Here is a 19779-nt window from a genome sequence, read left to right as displayed (position 1 = left end):
TGGAACTCATGTGGATCACCTCACACTTTTCGTTATTTAATGTCAATTGCCACCTGCCACACCATACAGCAATATTTTCTAAATCGCTTTGCAACTGATACTGGTCATCGGATGACCTTACTAGACGGTAAATTACAGCATCATCTGCGAACAACCTAAGAGAACTGCTCAGATTGTCACCCAGGTCATTTATATAGATCAGGAACAGCAGAGGTCCGAGGACGCTTCCCTGGCGAACACCTGATATCACTTCAGTTTTACTCGATGATTTGCTGTCTATTACTACGAACTGCGACCTTCCTGGCAGGAAATCACGAATCCAGTCGCACAACTGAGACGATACCCCATAGGCCCGCAGCTTGATTAGAAGTCGCTTGTGGGGAACGGTGTCGAAATCTTTCCGGAAATCTAGAAATAAGGAATCAACTTGAGATCCCCTGTCGATAGCGGCCAATACTTCGTCCGAATAAAGAGCTAGCTGCGTTGCACAAGAACGATGTTTTCTGAAGCCATGCTGATTACGTATCAATAGATCGTTCCCTTCGAGGTGATTCATAATGTTTGAATACAGTACATGCTCCAAAACCCTACTGCAAACCGACGTCAATGATATAGGTCTGTAGTTAGATGGATTACTCCTACTACCCTTCTTAAACACTGGTGCGACCTGCGCAATTTTCCAATCTGTAGGTACAGATCTATGGGTGAGCGAGAGGTTGCATATGATTGCTAAGTAGGGAGCTAATGTATCAGCGTAATCCGAAAGGAACCTAATCGGTATAAAATCTGGACCTGAAGACTTGCCCGTATCAAGCGATTTGAGTTGCTTCGCAACCCCTAAGGTATCTACTTCTAAGAAACTCATGCTAGCAGCTGTTCGTGTTTCAAATTCTGGAATATTCCATTCGTCTTCCCTGGTGAAGGAATTTCGGAAAACTGCGTTCAATAACTCCGCTTTAGCGGCACAGTCGTCGGTAACAGTACCATCGGCACTGCGCAGCGAAGCTATTGACTGCGTCTTGCCGCTTGTGTACTTTACATACGACCAGAATTTCTTCGGATTTTCTGCCAAACTTCGAGACAAACCTATTAAAGGCATCTCGCATTGAAGTCCGTGCCAAATTTCGCGCGTCTGTAAATTTTAGCCAATCTTCGGGATTTCGCGTTCTACTGAACTTCGCATGCTTTTTCCGTTGCCTCTGCAACAGCGTTCGGACCTGTTTTGTGTAACATGGGGGATCAGTTCCGTCTCTTACCAGTTTATGAGGTATGAATCTCTCAATTGCTGTTGCTCCTATATCTTTGAATTTGAGTCACATCTCGTCTACATCCATTTCCCTTTTTAAATTTTCTAACCTATCTGCCCGATTAAGGGATCTGAGATTCCACGCTCCGACCCGTAGAACGCCAGTTTTCTTTCTCCTGATAACTACGTCCTCCTGAGTAGTCCCCGCCCGGAGATCCGAATGGGGGACTGTTTTACCTCCAGAATGTTTTACCCAAGAGGACGCCATCATCATTTAACCATACGAAATGTAATTTTCAAGCAATGTATCCATTACAAACATTTTACTCTCGGAAGTTATTTTAAAATATAATATGGATCACATAATAATTGCCGGCCGGAGTGGCCGAGCGGTTCTAGGCGCTTCAGTCTGGAACCGCGCGACCGCTACGGTCGCAAGTTCGAATCCTGCCTCAGGCATGGATGTGTGTGATGTCCTTAGGTTAGTTAGGTTTAAGTAGTTCTGAGTTCTAGGGGACTGATGATCTTAGAAGTTAAGTCCCATAGTGCTCAGAGCCATTTTTGAGCCACATAATAATTTATTTCTGTGATTACGAAATTTTCAAAATTTAAAGAACCGTATTTGTCGAATAATATTAATGTTTGCAGATGAGATCCTAAGCAATGAGTGTGCTTATCTACGGTCAAGCGACGTACAAACTTCACATTCTAGCGTGTCAGTGCAAATGTATGCTACAGAGCTTTTAATAATTTTACAGCATTGCTACTTCACGAATACCGCTTCGGGCTTTGCGGCAGAGCAGAGCAGTTTTCATTACATTTGTGTTTGGTCTACTACTATGTTGAACGTTGGTGCTGCAGGCTGTTACCTCAGTCTACTTGCACAGTAAATTTCTGACACTCGTTACGAAGGAGGCTAACTGGCCATTTTCAACGGTCCAACGAAATGGATTAATTACCGGTACATAACAGTGTTGGAACAGTGAGCTGCAGCTTGAAGGTAATCCCACAGCGATGCTCTTGTTACAGTGAAAAACTGTTTGGATAGTTTCTGTCACCCACATTCGCATAAAATGTCTAAATTACTCTCATACATAAATAATGGAATTTAACTCAGAAGCTCACCAAACAGTGTACCGTCAAATTACTGTAGTCGCATATAAAGCCTTTTCTTCCCCCGCTGTAGGATTTAATACTAAGGGGTTTAAATAAACAAACTTTTTAATGATAATGGCTGCCAAAAGCTTGCATAGTCATATTCATAGTGAATCAAAACGAGATATTATAAATTTATTTCCAGTAGGTGAGTGTATTATACTAGTATTATCGATTTTTAACTGGTCTAGTGACCCAAGTGAAACATCTCAGTATGAGCTGTTCTGTTGGTCAAGGATGAGTAACATAGTGATCCTTATATAGCCACAGTGGCATTTTAGAAGGCCACTTCATCAATTTTTGCTTCACGTTTCATATATCTACAGATATACTAAGTGTATGTATAGTCCCGTATTCCTTATTTTGTATCCACGTTACATTCCGTCTTTACATTTTCCATTCCTTGTGTTGTCTGCTAGAGAGCGTGGTGCTTCCATGTACTTTGGTTCTTGGGCAGGGCTCATTAATGGTAGTGGCAGTTTAGTCAGTTTTTGTGTGGTGAAAAGTAGCTTTTGCTGAGTCAAAGACACATGACGGTGCACTGGCCAGCAGCTTTTGTCTGAGTTGGTCCAGCACGCGGAACGCATTTCCTCTGCCCATTTACGCTTCTACCTGGGAACCTCAGTTCGGTAGCGTGGAATAGCTCTGTTGGCTGGGACGTTGGAAAGAGCGTTATCTCCTCTGGGCATCTATTATAACGTAAGTTTAGATAGTTGGAATGTGTAAGGATTTTGTTGAAACTGAGATGCTAATACTTTTCTTAGAAGTATGATCATGATAAATCACATCGGAGTATTCATTTCAGTTAGTGAGTGCGACGATATTTCTTAATACTTCACTTAATTAATGCGATCTTTTTGTCCAAAATTGTTCAGGCTTTCGTGGCCAGTTGACAAACTACCTATTTGCTTCTGTCTCGGGGTCTTCGGCCGACGTTCGTCTAATGATTTTACTGACGTTTTGCCAGCACGAGTGGCTGGCATAGTCAAAGCTTCACCCTCCATTGCCGGTGGTAAACTGGAGCCGAGCAGTCGAATTCTCTGGGTTTCCCACCCTTTGATTTTTGCAAGAAGAATCAGCACCCGGTGGCACTCTGTCTTCTGGTTTAATTACCCTGATTTTCGAAAATCGTTTTGTTTTTGAGTTTTTGTGTATAGGACCGTTGCTTTTTCCCCGATGTATGTTAGGTGGAAGGAGGGGCGGCTGTTTTGTCTAGATGTTGGTTGTTTTTGCTGTGAGTACTAAGCATCACGCAGAATTAACTATTTAAAACTGACGATGAGTCGTAGTGATAGGTGCTTTTTGACGGGGTTGATCTTCCCCGCCGAGGGAATTTATAAGATGGAATTGTGAAAGATGACATGATGTATAGAAGACGATGGATTTTTGTTTGATGGTGTGATAGATGGTAGGATGACCAAGCATGACTCTCACCTCCTCATTGCTGCTGTACCACGGAACATCAGCGATTATTCTCAGAAATTTTTTCTGCAGTCTTTCTATCTCGGATAGGTTTGTATCTGCCGCCATGCTCCATACCTCTGAGCCATAGAGCACAGCTGGCAGTATTATCACCTTCCAGATTTTCAGTTTCGCTGCAGTTAACAGTCCTCTACCTTTGAGGAGCGGATATACACTCCTGGAAATTGAAATAAGAACACCGTGAATTCATTGTCCCAGGAAGGGGAAACTTTATTGACACATTCCTGGGGTCAGATAAATCACATGATCACACTGACAGAACCACAGGCACATAGACACAGGTAACAGAGCATGCGCAATGTCGGCACTAGTACAGTGTATATCCACCTTTCGCAGCAATGCAGGCTGCTATTCTCCCATGGAGACGATCGTAGAGATGCTGGATGTAGTCCTGTGGAACGGCTTGCCATGCCATTTCTACCTGGCGCCTCAGTTGGACCAGCGTTCGTGCTGGACGTGCAGACCGCGTGAGACGACGCTTCATCCAGTCCCAAACATGCTCAATGGGGGACAGATCCGGAGATCTTGCTGGCCAGGGTAGTTGACTTACACCTTCTAGAGCACGTTGGGTGGCACGGGATACATGCGGACGTGCATTGTCCTGTTGGAACAGCAAGTTCCCTTGCCGATCTAGGAATGGTAGAACGATGGGTTCGATGACGGTTTGGATGTACCGTGCACTATTCAGTGTCCCCTCGACGATCACCAGTGGTGTACGGCCACACCATGATGCCGGGTGTTGGCCCTGTGTGCCTCGGTCGTATGCAGTCCTGATTGTGGCGCTCACCTGCACGGCGCCAAACACGCATACGACCATCATTGGCACCAAGGCAGAAGCGACTCTCATCGCTGAAGACGACACGTCTCCATTCGTCTCTCCATTCACGCCTGTTGCGACACCACTGGAGGCGGGCTGCACGATGTTGGGGCGTGAGCGGAAGACGGCCTAACGGTGTGCGGGACCGTAGCCCAGCTTCATGGAGACGGTTGCGAATGGTCCTCGCCGATACCCCAGGAGCAACAGTGTCCCTAATTTGCTGGGAAGTGGCGGTGCGGTCCCCTACGGCACTGCGTAGGATCCTACGGTCTTGGCGTGCATCCGTGCGTCGCTGCGGTCCGGTCCCAGGTCGACGAGCACGTGCACCTTCCGCCGACCACTGGCGACAACATCGATGTACTGTGGAGACCTCACGCCCCACGTGTTGAGCAATTCGGCGGTACGTCCACCCGGCCTCCCGCATGCCCACTATACGCCCTCGCTCAAAGTCCGTTAACTGCACATACGGTTCACGTCCACGCTGTCGCGGCATGCTACCAGTATTAAAGACTGCGATGGAGCTCCGTATGCCACGCAAACTGGCTGACACTGACGGCGGCGGTGCACAAATGCTGCGCAGCTAACGCCATTCGACGGCCAACACCGCGGTTCCTGGTGTGTCCGCTGTGCCGTGCGTGTGATCATTGCTTGTACAGCCCTGTCGCAGTGTCCGGAGCAAGTATGGTGGGTCTGACACACCGGTGTCAATGTGTTCTTTTTTCCATTTCCAGGAGAGTAGTTGTATTAGTCTTGCCTGGTCTTTGTCGCAGGCTTCTGTGATATGTTGACTAAAGGTTAGCCTTTCATCAATCTGTAAGCCAAGGTACTTAATCGAATTTTTCCATGGAAGCTGTTGGTTATCAACTATGATGCTTCGTATTGGTGGTTTGGTTTTATTAGTAAAGAGGATTGCCTGGCATTTTTCAGCATGTGATAACTCGGTTCATATGGCGTTGTAGCCTGCACACGATGTAGTTTATGTTACTTCCGCTATGGTATAGTGCCGTGTCGTCGGCGTAGAGGGCTATTTGGCCCCCTGGCTCTCGGGGCACATCGTTAGTATATAGAAGGTATAGGAGGGGACCTAACACCGACCCTTGTGGTACTCCTGCTTCTATGTCTCTGATGGGGCTGTTGGCGCCATCCATCGAAGAATAAAATTTCCTGTTTGTCAGGAAGGATCTAGTCATTTTCAGTACGTGCAGTGGGCAGTTGAGTTGGGTAATCTTATAAAGCAGGCCGCCATGCCACACCCTGTCGAACGCTTTTTCAATATCTAGGAAGATGGCACCAGTGCTGTTCCCTTGTTGTCTTTCCGAACATATGTGCTCCACCAGGCGAATGGCCTGCTGTGTGGTGCTATGACCAGCACGAAATCCAAACTGTTCTGGGGTAGGGATGTTGTTGGTGGCAAGGAACTGTTGTAGTGGGATTTGTATTAGGGTCTCAAGGAGTTTGGAGAAATGGTTGAGGAGGGAGATGGGTCTGTGCATTTGTGGGAATAAATGATTTTTGTTTGGTTTGGGAATCGAAATAATTTTTGCAACCTTCCAGGCTGAAGAAAAATAGTTTAATTTTAGACAGTTCTCGCGGCCGCAGACTATATGTACCTGGCGCGCCAACGACCGAGGGTTCTCCGCGGTCTTTTCCGGTGCGGTTCTCCTCTTGCTACCTGCGACGGTCGTTCGCTGCAGTACGCGAAGCCAGGATCCGTTTACCTTAAGGCTTTCCTCTTTCTTTTTGAAGTTGCTCCCGTGTTTGTGTATTTCTACAGCTTCTCTAAACAAGCGGGTGTGATAGTGCTTCTCTACAGCCAGAACTTCCGTGTCGGTGAATTTTATCACATGGTCGGTGTCTCTTAGCGCGTGCTCTGCCACGGCCGATTTCTCCATCTGCCCCAACCTGCAATGTCACTTTTGTTCTTTGATTCTCGTGATGATTGATCGTCCAGTCATTCCGACATAAACTTTTCCGCATGTGCATGGTAAGCGGTATATTTCCGACGTTGCAAGTGGGTCCCTTTTATCCTTTGCCGATCTAAAACATTCTTTGATCTTCGTTGTCGGTTTGAAAGTTGTCTTTACTCTGTGTTTGTGCAATATACGGGGGATTTTGTCTGTCACTCTGGGAATGTATGACAGAAAGCCCGTACCCGGCATTTCTTTTCCTGATTTCTTACTTCGCCGAGTGTTTGGCTCTGTTACGCTTCTAATACAATTTGTGGAGTACCCATTGCGCCTCAGAAAACTTTCCGGATGTTACATTCGCGTTTGAGGTGCTGCGGCTCACATATTCGTCCTGCTCGCGTTACGAGCGTATTAATCGTGCCTCTTTCCCGGCTCGGGTGGTGGTTTGATAGTTTATGCAGGTATCAGTCCGTGTGTGTCGGTTTTTGGTACACTCTCTGTCCCAGGTTTTCTCCGTCCCTTGTGACCATGTGACCAGCACGTCTAGAAATAGTAGTTTTTGCCCTTTTCTACTTTCATGGTAAATTTTATGTGGGTGTGGAGGCTGTTCAAGTGTCTTATGAAATCACCGAGCTGTCCTTCACCATGGCTCCCCACAACGAAAGTATCATCGACGTACCTGTACCACACATAAGGTTTACAAGTCGGCGAGTCCAATGCCTGTGCTTCGAAACGTTCCATGAAGACGCTCCGGAGCACATCGGTTCCATTTTCCCGCAAGACATCACAAAGCTCTTCCATTCTTGTCTCACCACGAGCTATTTCACGTTGAATGGCAATTTCTACGAACAGCTGGAAAGCGTTGCCATGGGTAGTCCTCTCAGTCCAGTGGTGGCTTTCAACTGGCCTCAGTTTAAGTTGACCAGTCATGCCTCCGCTATTTAGCTGGGGACACTAAACTTGCCGTTTGACCGGTTACGAATACAACATGCGTTGACCACCGGCCATCTGGCGCCAGACAGTCGCGCCCAGCAGAGCACGGTCCACAATTGTTCTCAGAATCATGAAGACAATACAGTCAGTCGGCGGCAGCAGTCTTCGTTCCAGATGCGCTTGAATGGTAAACACATAAATTGCAGCAACACTCAGACGACTCGCAGGTCGTTTCGCCCTGCCTACAATAGTCGAAACTCGACCGAGGTCAGTCGTCCCTCCAGTCGCTCAAGCCCATTGATTCACGGAAGTTCATCTCCTCCCCCCCCCCCCCCCCCCAAGAAACGCAGTGTGCCACGTCCTGCGGTGCTCGCCTTGCAAGAGGCCACCCAGGGGAGTAACAGAGGGATCTGAAACTAAAATCAAAACCACATAAGTTCCCAACATGCAAATCAATCAAGTGGAAAGTACTTTGAGCTCTCAGTACAAATACTCTCATTAGATTGATCTTAGTTTGGCTTTAGGAAAAGTAAAGGGACGACAGAGGCAATTCTGACGTTACGGCTAATAATAGAAGCAAGGATAAAGAAAAATCAAGACACTTTCATAGGATTTATCGACCTGTAAAAAGCGTTCGACAATATAAAATGGTGCAAGCTGTTCGAGATTCTGAAAAAAGTAGGGGTAAGCTATAGGGAGAGACGGGTCATATACAATATGTACAACAACCAAGAGGGAATAATAAGAGTGGACGATCAAGAACGAAGTGCTCGAATTAAGAAGGGTGTAAGACAAGGCTGTAGCCTTTCGCCCCTACTCTTCAATCTGTACATCGAGGAAGCAATGATGGAAATAAAAGAAAGGTTCAGGAGTGGAATTAAAATACAAGGTGAAAGGATATCAATGATACGATTCGCTGATGACATTGCTATCCTGAGTGAAAGTGAAGAAGAATTAAATGATCTGCTGAACGGAATGAACAGTCTAATGAGTACACAGTATGGCTTGATAGTAAATAGGAGAAAGACGAAGGTAATGAGAAGTAGTAGAAATGAGAACAGCGAGAAACTTAACATCAGGATTGATGGTCACGAAGTCAATAAAGTTAAGGAATTCTGCTACCTAGGCAGTAAAATAACCAATGACGGACGGAGCAAGGAGGACGTCAAAAGCAGACTCGCTATGGCAAAAAAGGCATTTCTGGCCAAGAGAAGTCTACTAATATCAAATACCGGCCATAATTTGAGGAAGAAATTTCTGAGGATGTACGTCTGGAGTACATGGACTGTGGGAAAACCGGAACAGAAGAGAATCGAAGCATTTGAGATGTGGTGCTATAGACGAATGTTGAAAATTAGGTGGACTGATAAGGTAAGGAATGAGGAGGTTCTACGCAGAATCGGAGAGGAAAGGAATATGTGGAAAACACTGATAAGGAGAAGGGACAGGATGATAGTACATCTGCTAAGACATGAGGGAATGACTTCCATGGTACTAAAGGGAGCTGTAGAGGGCAAAAACTGTAGAGGAAGACAGAGATTGGAATATGTCAAGCAAATAATTGAGGACGTAGGTTGCAAGTGTTACTCTGAGATGAAGAGGTTAGCACAGGAAAGGAATTCGTGGCGGGCCGCATCAAACCAGTCAGTAGACCGATGACCAAAAAAAAAAAAAAAAAAAAGATTGATCTTATTCGGCCCATTTCCACCTTGAAATGGTATGAAACATTAATAAACTTGATGAAAATGAGAGGCAACATGCAAAACGAGGCATGGAACCTCGCGTTACCCCCCAGTCACTTTAGATTATTTTTTGTAGTGGTTGACTCACTTGACAAAGGTAGTATCTCAATTACGCAAAAACGATCTGTCCAAACAGTTTGCATACTGTCACAACATATTGGCAGATTAAATTGGAAATTTATGATAAAATAAAAGGTGAAATTTTTCTTTTGACTTTGTCAACATCTTTCTCACATTGATGAATAAGTCACACCCAACACAGAGTCACCCTCGGGGAACCCACTGTCATTCATGGACATAATCGCACAATCCTACAAATGTTGATCACATGCCAGAAAGCCAAGTTCGAAGCTGCAATAAAATGTTGACCTATTGGATCTGAAAGCTTCTCATTAAGGTAACATTTAAGAAGTAGCTACTGGTGTCCAACTCAAACACACACATACTTCTGCATGAAGCCAAAAAGACAAACAATACTTCTGTGCTTCATGCTTCAAACATTTAACCGCACTCACGCCGTCTACCAGAACAGAAATCACGATAATTTTGCACAGTGATTGATTGATTGTTGGTCCATTCGCAACTAACCAGAATTGTAACCTCAGATACCCTGCTCACATACACAAAACAAACAAAAATACTCTCGTGTAACTGTTGCATATTATTGTACAGGGTGATTCAAAAAGAATACCACAACTTTACGAATTTAAAACTCTGCAACGACAAAAGGCAGACCTAAGCACTATCTGTCGGCGAATTAAGGGAGCTATAAAGTTTCATTTAGTTGTACATTTGTTCGCTTGAGGCGCTGTTGACTAGGCGTCAGCGTCAGTTGATGCTATGATGGCGACCGCTCAACAGAAAGCTTTTTGTGTTATTGAGTACGGCAGAAGTGAATCGACGACAGTTGTTCAGCGTGCATTTCGAACGAAGTATGGTGTTAAACCTCCTGATAAGTGGTGTATTAAACGTTGGTATAAACAGTTTACAGAGAATGGGTGTTTGTGCAAAGGGAAAAGTTCTGGACGGCTGAGAACGAGTGATGAAAATGTAGCACGCATCCAGCAAGCATTTGTTCGCAGCCCAGGAAAATCGACTCGCAGAGCTAGCAGTGAGCTGCAAATTCCTCAATCAACTGTATGGAGAGTCCTACGAAAAAGGTTAGTTATGAAACCTTATCGTCTGAAATTGGTTCAAGCACTGTCTGCAGCTGATAAGATTAAAAGAATCGATTTCTGTGATTTTATCCTTGCTCAAATGGAAACAGATGAATCTTTCGTTTCAAAGATTGTGTTTAGTGATGAAGCAACTTTCCACACTAACGGGAAAGCCAACCGTCACAATGTCTGTATATGGGGCACTGAGAATCCGCGGGAAACAACTCAGTATGAACGTGACTCGCCTAAGGTGAACGTTTTCTGTGCCATTTCAGCCAATAAAGTTTTTGGTCCCTTTTTCTTCGAAGGTCCTACTGTAACTGGACTACAGTATCTGGAGATGTTAGAGAATTGGCTGTTCCCTCAGCTCGAACAAGAAGCACAACAATTCATATTTCAGCAGGATGGAGCGCCACCACATTGGCACTTATCTGTCCGTAACTACCTGAATGTCAACTACCCGAGGCGATGGATCAGCCGCCAGGCAGCCCGTGACAGAGCACTTCATCATTGGCCTCCAAGAAGCCCTGATCTTACCCCCTGCGATTTTTTCTTATGGGGGTATGTTAGGGATATGGTGTTTCGGCCACCTCTCCCAGCCACCATTGATGATTTGAAACGAGAAATAACAGCAGCTATCCAAACTGTTACGCCTGATATGCTACAGAGAGTGTGGAACGAGTTGGAGTATCGGGTTGATATTGCTCGAGTGTCTGGAGGGGGCCATATTGCACATCTCTGAACTTGTTTTTGAGTGAAAAAAAACCTTTTTAAATACTCTTTGTAATGATGTATAACAGAAGGATATATTATGTTTCTTTCATTAAATACACATTTTTAAAGTTGTGGTATTCTTTTTGAATCACCCTGTATATAACATTTTGTAACTATTGGCACATACACAAGAAATTTGTACACATGGTGACACTTGAAAGGCATCAACGTAAGTGAGATAGAGGGATATAGTATACACAAAAAAGACAGAAATTTTGTAAGTATACCTGTGTGATCGAAGATTATGTAACATAGTGTGCATCACAAAGAATACTTGTTCCAAACTGATATGGTGACAAGGAACCAGGATACCTTGAACATGAACATGTATATAAAAAAAAGAAAACTGGAAGCTATAAAACAAAACAATATACATGTAATTGACATAGTATTTCCAGTTTCTAGTCTCTGAAATAAAGTTTGGGGGGGGGGGCGGGGGGGGGCTGGCAAAAGAAACAATTTTTTCACTAGGGCCACTAATTTCACTGTGTTCATACAATTGTCTGTTGACCATAACATCCTTCACACGCTAACATCACACAACGAATATCTCAACACACGGACATTGCCACACTCGTCTGTGGAGTGGCGTTGCGACTCCTGGCGTGGAGAATGGGTGCCTGCTGGAAGGAGGGTGACTAGTGGAGTGGGCCACCAATCTAATGTTACTTGGAACCAGGCTCCGAAATGGCATCCGGCAGTATCTCCAGTCATCCTGCCCTCTCTGTTGTGGCGTTGCCAATCGACAGGAAGCTCATAGGGCGGTAGGACAGCCTACTGTTGATTTGCAGTACTGTGTGGTTTGATGGCAGGCACATGTACAGGGTCTGATTGTCATTGAGGACTGCAAGATTCGGAAAAGATCCTTAGGACATGTAGCTGGCTGTCCGAAGACAGTAACACTTGGCCTTATCTAGAGCGAAAAATTGCAATATAGGATACTACTCTTAAAATGACTCCAAAACTCGTGGAGTCATCCGACGGTGGTTGAAACAAGGATAGCAGATCGATCAACATGGCCGATTGCTCGGAACTTCTGTAGGAGAGGAGATAATCACGACAAACTGCAATCCGGCAATACCCAGCAGGGAACTGCTTTGGGCATGCAGTATGGCCTATTATGAGTTATGAGAACCCGTGCGGGAACTGAAAAATGACGTCAGTCATAATTGCGGCTCAAGATCGCTTCTCTCCGACGCTTTGTGCCACCATTACTAGAGCACACCATCTTCGGCCAGCACCTCTTCTGCAGTGGGATCTCCATTTCTGTGTCACCTCCGAACGGCGGCGCCGTGTTGTCTCCTCAGCCAGCCGCTGAGTGGTTTGCCCATCGTGGTGGGATTCCGAGGGTTGTGACCACCCTCAACTGACCCATAGCTGTTCGCCAGGTGAGCTGCCGCCTTATTTTCACTGCACCGAACAGATAGGTAGCACGCAACTGTGAGCCTTGTGGTTAACGGAAGACGTGCCGTGACTGGCAGCTGCCTCCCTCAGGCTTCTCCCTGCCGCTCGGGCCCGTTTACTCCACACCGACCACTCTGTAGCCTCAGTTCTGTCCATCAGTCACTTGCTGTTCCCAGGACCTGCACATAGTGGTCACGTGACCTGCGTTTGCCACAATATATATGTTTCATTTGTTGTTTTTTGTAATTGTTTATAACAAATGTAATTGTTTTAGGCATTTATATGCTGTATTGTGGCTGTTTTTGTTTGAACATGTTGTCACGTGACCTATTTGCTTCGTTTTGTCATATATATGCATGACTGTTTGCACAGTCTTTGGTATGGACAAGGGTACATCACTTATTAACATTAACAACAATATGTATGCTGTTGCTATGTGTATCTGAGCAGTTAAAGTCCATGTTATGCACAGACATCACCAGGTCCGTCGTTATATGGAGTAAACACAGCTCTTTTGCTTTGCCTTTCGATCATGTTTTTTGACGTTATTGTTGTTAAATATGTTATTATTAGTTGTTATGAGAGCTGTATGGTTAACTAGACGACGGATCCTTGTGTCAGGCATCGTGGCAGCGTTCAATGCAGTTGCGTGTGCAGCAGCGGCAGCGCGAAGTCTCGCTCGCCCCCAGTGGGGACTTTAACTTTTTGCTGGACTTAGAATATTTCACACAATAACGTGAAAAAACATGATCGAAAGACAAAGCAAAAGAGCTGTGTTTACTCCATATAACGACGGACCTGGTGATGCCTGTGCATAACATGGACTTTAACTGCTCAGATACACATAGCAACAGCATACATATTGTTGTTAATGTTAATAAGTGATGTACCCTTGTCCATACCAAATACTGTGCAAACAGTCATGCATATATATGACAAAACGAAGCAAATAGGTCACGTGACAACATGTTCAAACAAAAACAGCCACAATACAGCATATAAATGCCTAAAACAGTTACATTTGTTATAAACAATTACAAAAAACAACAAATGAAACATATATATTGTGGCAAACGCAGGTCACGTGACCACATGAAAGGGTGTTGATCAGTTATACTCTAATGTCAAAAAATAACTGATCTGTAGCGTAGCTGAGAACCGGACAAGGGTACATCTAGAACCTGTTGGCATAGAGGATGCAACAGCATGTTCCATGTTAAAGTTCTTATCAGTTTGACCTTTGACCCCAGCGCTCGACGCTGGCTTACGCTATCGTGGCAGCGCGCCAGCCGCGGACTTAGCGCACAGCTGTGACATTAAAGATTTATAAAGTGTGCCTCCCCAAAACTCTTTACAAATATAGCATTATGAATTCCTTACAATGGTCTCAGATAATATTTGGTACATTCATTAAAAAGTTAAAAGAAATGAATATTTACATGAATAGAACTGTTACGCTAATTTAATATAAAACGTCTAACACAGAATTTGCAATAGTATTAATTGTAAAGAATAGTGACGTAACCTATGGGCCCATTGATAATACTAGGGTGTATTTAATTATTGACTCATTAAGATTAAGAAAAGCTGAAGTACGCTACCCATAACCCTAAACTAGTATATGTAATCCCAACTGCGGCCTACCCGTCACTGGAGCATACTCACAACTACTGATGACAACTGACCTTCGCTAACTACGCTATCCACAGGCGCCACCGCATATCTCTCACCATCTCTGAGCCCAGAGGCCTCGATGGATCCCAGAAACTGCTCAAGGCATGGCGGCCGCACCCAAATACACAATGAACACATATTAGGCGAGAAACAATTAGCTGCAACTGCCTTAGTAATGAAAATTAATAAAAATACTATATGTAACTTATCAGCTACACCTCTTTACCGTACACACGCCCCTGTCCTGCCCCGTTTTGACAACTCGATGCATGTTGCTGTCTCTGGCGTGTCCAATACGCTGAGTCGGTCGCTGCTCATCTGAGATGGAACTGGATATACTGAAGCGTACGGCGGAAAATCTACACAAAAAACATTGCAGACTTTGCAAGTTATAATGCGAAGACTCTACCTCTGTAAGCAAGTTCCTCTAAATATCCTCCCTTCAGATTGCTCATGTGTGCTAAGTCTAACACCAAGACTCCAATTACCGAGGTTGTTGAGAAATCCCATACCTTCTGCACTACACCGCTCATACGATAGATCCCGACAACCGCACATGCTCAGACACGTGACGCACCATCGTACGAGAAACTCGCCACACTCCAGAAAGGCTACGCCCACCAGCAGCGGCATGGGCGGGCACAATGGCCACCTTTGTATATCCGCCTCCAACCCCTAAGGCTGTGGTACAACGCTACGTGGCGTGACCATCGTGCCAATGAAAAAAAGAAAAAGCCTCACTGAAAATAGGTGCAACACTGCAATAGTGTTACCATAAGCCGCGCGCGATTAGCCGAACGGTCCACGGCGCTGCAGTCATGGACTGTGCGGCTGGTCCCGGCGGAGGTTCGAGTCCTCCCTCGGGCATGGGTGTATGTGTTTGTCCTTAGGTTAATTTAAGTTAAGTAGTGTGTAAGCTTAGGGACAGATGACCTTAGCAGTTAAGTCCCATAAGATTTCACACACATTTGAACATTTTTTGTGACCGTAACACCACTGAAAAATATCCAGAAAACAAAGAAATTGGTGCAACGCTGTAAGGCGTGCTCAGAACACTGGCGATACGCATCCAGTAACTCTTCCTCAAAAAAGACAGAGTAATGGGTTTGGTGCAAAGCCAAAACACACACAAAGATCAAGCCTGTGTTAACGTTGACTCGGAAGAGTGGTGGCTCCCCCATGTAACGGAAAGTGCGGAAAAGAGTTAGACCGGCACAACTCCTATCTTCGCTTTCAGATCATATGTCGCTTCGTAGCACATACAAGTTGCAAAAATGGTTCAAATGGCTCTAAGGACTATGGGATTTAACATCTGATGTCATCAGTCCTATAGACTTAAAACTACACTCCTGGAAATGGAAAAAAGAACACATTGACACCGGTGTGTCAGACCCACCATACTTGCTCCGGACACTGCGAGAGGGCTGTACAAGCAATGATCACACGCACGGCACAGCGGACACACCAGGAACCGCGGTGTTGGCCGTCGAATGGCGCTAGCTGCGCAGCATTTGTGCACCGCCGCCGTCAGTGTCAGCCAGTTTGCCGTGGCATACGGAGCTCCATCGCAGTCTTTAACACTGGTAGCATACCGCGACAGCGTGGACGTGAACCGTAAGTGCAGTTGACGGACTTTGAGCGAGGGCGTATAGTGGGCATGCGGGAGGCCGGGTGGACGTACCGCCGAATTGCTCAACACGTGGGGCGTAGGTCTCCACAGTACATCGATGTTGTCGCCAGTGGTCGGCGGAAGGTGCACGTGCCCGTCGACCTGGGACCGGACCGCAGCGACGCACGGATGCACGCCAAGACCGTAGGATCCTACGCAGTGCCGTAGGGGACCGCACCGCCACTTCCCAGCAAATTAGGGACACTGTTGCTCCTGGGGTATCGGCGAGGACCATTCGCAACCGTCTCCATGAAGCTGGGCTACGGTCCCGCACATCGTTAGGCCGTCTTCCGCTCACTCCCCAACATCGTGCAGCCCGCCTCCAGTGGTGTCGCGACAGGCGTGAATGGAGGGACGAATGGAGACGTGTCGTCTTCAGCGATGAGAGTCGCTTCTGCCTTGGTGCCAATGATGGTCATATGCGTGTTTGGCGCCGTGCAGGTGAGCGCCACAATCAGGACTGCATACGACCGAGGCACACAGGGCCAACACCCGGCATCATGGTGTGGGGAGCGATCTCCTACACTGGCCGTACACCACTGGTGATCGTCGAGGGGACACTGAATAGTGCACGGTACATCCAAACCGTCATCGAACCCATCGTTCTACCATTCCTAGACCGGCAAGGGAACTTGCTGTTCCAACAGGACAATCCACGTCCGCATGTATCCCGTGCCACCCAACGTGCTCTAGAAGGTGTAAGTCAACTACCCTGGCCAGCAAGATCTCCGGATCTATCCCCCATTGAGCATGTTTGGGACTGGATGAAGCGTCGTCTCACGCGGTCTGCACGTCCAGCACGAACGCTGGTCCAACTGAGGCGCCAGGTGGAAATGGCATGGGAAGCCGTGCACAGGACTACATCCAGCATCTCTACGATCGTCTCCATGGGAGAATAGCAGCCTGAATTGCTGCGAAAGGTGGATATACACTGTACTAGTGCCGACATTGTGCATGCTCTGTTGCCTGTGTCTATGTGCCTGTGGTTCTGTCAGTGTGATCATGTGATGTATCTGACCCCAGGAATGTGTCAATAAAGTTTCCCCTTCCTGGGACAATGAATTCACGGTGTTCTTATTTCAATTTCCAGGAGTGTATTTAAGCCTAACAAACCTAAGGATATCACACACATCCATGCCCGAGGCAGGATTCAAAAATGGTTCAAATGGCTCTGAGCACTATGGGACTTAACAGCTATGGTCATCAGTCCCCTAGAACTTAGAACTACTTAAACCTAACTAACCTAAGGACACCACACACATCCATGTCCGAGGCAGGATTCGAACCTGCGACCGTAGCAGTCGCGCGACTCTGGACTGAGCGCCTACAACCGAGGCAGGATTCGAACCTGCGACCGTTGGAGCCACGTGGTTCCAGACGGAAGCGACTGGAGCCGCTCGGCCACAGCGGCCGGCCTACAAGTTAGATATGTACATGTAGAAGAATATAAATAAAAACAAATTACCACACTTAATGTCTAACACAACAGAAAGATGTTTTCTATCCCGGTTTGACAAACTGTTCCCTTTTGTTTCACACAAGACATTTATTCTACAAACCGCTTGATGTGGGATATGTGGTGAATACCAATGGATTTCTTGCCATTCAGTGTCTGCAGTTCGTATGCGTTCTGGTGGGCGATTCTTTTAACCCTGTAGAACCCACTGTACACTGGGAAAAACTTTTGGCGTTTCTGTTTTTGCTTGTTTCAAAGCGGAAAAGATTTCACCAACACTTTTCCCCCTATACAAAAACTATGTTTTCGCGCTCCTTATATTTCAACATACGTACACGGCTCTGTCCGAGTATTTGTGGGGATTTTCCGCGAGCCGAATCCGCACGGTCCTGCCTTCAATCTCACCCTCTATTCCTGTTTCGGTGATTGGAACTCGGGTTAGCAGCACGTATTTCGATTGACTCATCCCGCTGTTCACCTGAATCTCTGCGCCTCCAGTTCATGTCGTACTGGCGAGTACCATTTTGCCACTGCCAGTTACTCTGCCGTCCTGAATTTTTTCTCCCATAGCCCTGCCTCCCGGATGTTCCATCACTCTCATTCCGCCCGTCATCGTTGTTGTTATTGCGCGGTGCTCCACGAAAGAAGCCATTGTAATAGTTATGTTACCCATTGCCGATAATGAATGGAGGTCCTAATGAGTCAAATATTACTCCCCCGACTATAATGCAGTATTGCGATTAGTAGTGAGAACTCAAATAGGACCACACGGAGAAACAAGCAAGGTGGACTTGTAGCAAAGCGAGCGCGCACGCTGCTGAGGCCTTTAGTATAAAAATGATAGGTCATACAATGCCGGAGCCGCAAATTACTTTACCAGTCCAGAAACCTGCAGCAAGTCGTTGGTAGGCAGCGTTCTAATGATGTAGGCGCCGAAACTGCTACTCGCCCTGTCGGTACAGGCGCGAAAACGGAGAATATCTGGGTCTTAAGTCGCAGAATGAAACTGGAGTATGACCGCAGTCACGCTCCACAACGATTCCGAAAAAGTACCACTAAGTCGCATTCAGTGCTGATTCCAAAATTCCCCCACACTATCTCAGAACACTATTCGCGCCAATAGCGACCCTTCCCACGAATTTCGAGCAGGGCTTTATGACGTCAACTGCCCTCAGTTGAAGTTGACCAATAATACCTCTGCTATTTAGCTGGGGGGTGCTATATTTGTAAAGAGTTTTGGGGAGGCACACTTTATAAAAGGATTTAAGTTTTGCGCAGGTCCTGGGAACAGCAAGTGACTGATGGACAGAATTGAGGCTACAGGGTGGTCGGTGTGGAGTAAACGGGCCCGAGCGGCAGGGAGAAGCCTGAGGGAGGCAGCTGCCAGTCACGGCACGTCTTCCGTTAACCACAAGGCTCAGAGTTGCGTGCTACCTATCTGTTCGGTGCAGTGAAAATAAGGCGGCAGCTCACCTGGCGAACAGCTATGGGTCAGTTGAGGGCGGTCACAACCCTCGGAATCCCACCACGATGGGCAAACCACTCAGCGGCTGGCTGAGGAGACAACACGGCGCCGCCGTTCGGAGGTGACACAGAAATGGAGATCCCACCGCAGAAGAGGTGCTGGCCGAAGAAGGTGTGCTCTAGTAATGGTGGCACAAAGCGTCGGAGAGAAGCGATCTTGAGCCGCAATTATGACTGACGTCATTTTTCAGTTCCCGCACGGGTTCTCATAACTCATAATAGGCCATACTGCATGCCCAAAGCAGTTCCCTGCTGGGTATTGCTGGATTGCAGTTTGTCGTGATTATCTCCTCTCCTACAGAAGTTCCGAGCAATCGGCCATGTTGATCGATCTGCTATCCTTGTTTCAACCACCGTCGGATGACTCCACGAGTTTTGGAGTCATTTTAAGAGTAGTATCCTATATTGCAATTTTTCGTTCTAGATAAGGCCAAGTGTTACTGTCTCCGGACAGCCAGCTACATGTCCTAAGGATCTTTTCCGAATCTTGCAGTCCTCAGTGACAATCAGACCCGATACATGTGCCTGCCATCAAATCACACAGTACTGCAAATCAACAGTAGGCTGTCCTACCGCCCTATGAGCTTCCTGTCGATTGGCAACGCCACAACAGAGAGGGCAGGATGACTGGAGATACTGCCGGATGCCATTTCGGAGCCTGGTTCCAAGTAACATTAGATTGGTGGCCCACTCCACTAGTCACCCTCCTTCCAGCAGGCACCCATTCTCCACGCCAGGAGTCGCAACCCCGCTCCACAGACGAGTGTGGCAATGTCCGTGTGTTGAGATAATCGTTGTGTGATGTTAGCGTGTGAAGGATGTTATGGTCAACAGACAAT

This window comes from Schistocerca nitens, chromosome 5 (genome assembly GCF_023898315.1).
Source record: "Schistocerca nitens isolate TAMUIC-IGC-003100 chromosome 5, iqSchNite1.1, whole genome shotgun sequence".
NCBI classification, from domain to species: Eukaryota; Metazoa; Arthropoda; class Insecta; order Orthoptera; family Acrididae; genus Schistocerca; species Schistocerca nitens.
The sequence above is the reverse complement of the archived record's forward strand: the minus strand, read 5'-3'. Positions refer to the sequence as shown.